At 46.8% G+C, this 1,855-nt stretch overlaps 1 non-coding gene across 1 annotated transcript; it reads right to left on the reverse strand.

The window, feature by feature from the left end:
• Positions 1 to 1,514: 1,514 nt before the first annotated feature.
• Positions 1,515 to 1,586, reverse strand: TRNAP-AGG (transfer RNA proline (anticodon AGG)). Its single transcript has one exon. It is a non-coding gene; the product is annotated as a tRNA-Pro (tRNA).
• Positions 1,587 to 1,855: the final 269 nt, after the last annotated feature.

A 1,855-nucleotide genomic window follows, 5' to 3' on the forward strand; every position in this document is an offset into this window, starting at 1 on the left:
GGCTACAACAAAACAGCCTTTTCCTTAAAAAACAGGAATGTAGAAAGAAGAAAAGGATATTTTAAAGCTTCTTTGCCTTCTAGATTTTCAGCTTTGAGAGTTTTCTTGAAACTTTTTTTTCAGTGGCTTTGAGACTGAAATATCCTTTATTTTCTGAATGGAAGGTAAATATTCACAGGTGATCACATGACTGAAGAAGCTGCAGGTTTAAATAAAGTGCTATCTATTAAGAAATCTAAAATTATGCTATATGAGTTGGCACTGCTGGAACACAGCAAGCTTAAGGGTTTAATAGGAGTGAGGAGTCATAATACAAATTCTCTTGTGAAATGAAACTGCAAGAGTAGCCCATTTTTACTTGTCTCCCACAAGCTTAAATTTACAAATATTTCTGGCTGGGTATCTTGCCTGAAATGGTCCACAGATGACAGGGAAATTCCTTGGTAGCTCCTCGTCTTGGAGGCCTTCCCAAAAGCCTTGAAACTGCAGCAGAGAAAAGCCAAACACACTAAATTCCTATTCTGGACAAGGGGGTCTGTAGAAGATCCTGACTATTAGGTTCATCTCCTGGAGCTTAGTGCTGGATGAGAGCAAAGCTGAGAGGAGGAGAAGCAAGGATCAGCTGAGCGTTCTCCTATGATATGTCCTATATAGGAATTTAATAAGTTGCTGTGTGCTAAGGGAAGTGATGTGAGACATCAGGATAAATTCATATTCAACAGCCATCAAATGAGGAGTGAAAGTTGCACTGGGCCCACCAGAAAGCTGCTACACGAGAAACAGCAGGAGCTCTGCTTTCAGCTCCCTTCCTCTGAGAGAGCAGATGTCATCTCCCTGCACCCCTCTGCATCTGAGGAGGGCTGAAAAAATTGCATTTAGTTTTCACAACGTCTAACAGAACCTTCCCCCCTGTGTAGTCCCGATCTCCAGCATGGTCACCACAATCCTTTTATCAGGGCGGCTGCTTCCCTCCAGACAATGACCAGGTCCTGGGTACAGTGTATTTGTACAGAGACCGTGTGTTCAGGCTGCTGCCCACGTCTGCCCTTGGGCTTCACTTTTCAGCCCACTGTGTCCTTGCAACATCAGGCACCTTTAGGAAAGCCATCCTGAATTGTGCCTCCATCGTCTACTCAACAGAACAGCAACAGGGTCAGGATTTTCATAGAATCATAGAGTTGGTAAGGTTGGAAGGGACCACTAGAGATCATCTAGTCCAACCCTCAAACGAGTGGCCCGTACAGGGATCGAACCCGCGATCTTGGCATTTTTAGCACCATGCTCTAACCAACTGAGCTAAACCTAACCCCCATAATGACAGTATCTGGATATACAGAATCACAGAATGATTGGAGGTTGGAAGGGACCTCTGGAGATCATCTAGTCCAACCTCTCTGCTCAAGTAGGGTCACCTGTAGCATGTTAGACAGGGTTGCGTACCTCCAGGTTTTGAATATCTCCAGAGAAGGAGACTCCACAACCTCTCTGGGCAACCTGTTCCAGTGCTAAAACCAGGGCTCGTCCGGGATTTGAACCCGGGACCTCTCGCACCCTAAGCGAGAATCATACCCCTAGACCAACGAGCCGACATGATTTTGGGCCAGCCGAGCATCCAGATGGGCTCGAGCCGACATGATTTTGGGTCAGCCGAGCATCCAGATGGGCTCTGGGCTGGCTGAGAGGCCAGTTTCTGCTGTCTATCCATCTTGTCTGCTTCAGCGAGCCCTCCAAAATCTGTCCTTTGCCACTGCTCTGTGATGCAGAGTTCACACGCACACACACACACACACATGCACACGCACACGCACACACGGCACTTGTGTGCAGCTAGCTTACTTTCTGAGAGCACAGCTGT

Source organism: Rhea pennata, chromosome 1, assembly GCF_028389875.1.
Source record: "Rhea pennata isolate bPtePen1 chromosome 1, bPtePen1.pri, whole genome shotgun sequence".
NCBI classification, from domain to species: Eukaryota; Metazoa; Chordata; class Aves; order Rheiformes; family Rheidae; genus Rhea; species Rhea pennata.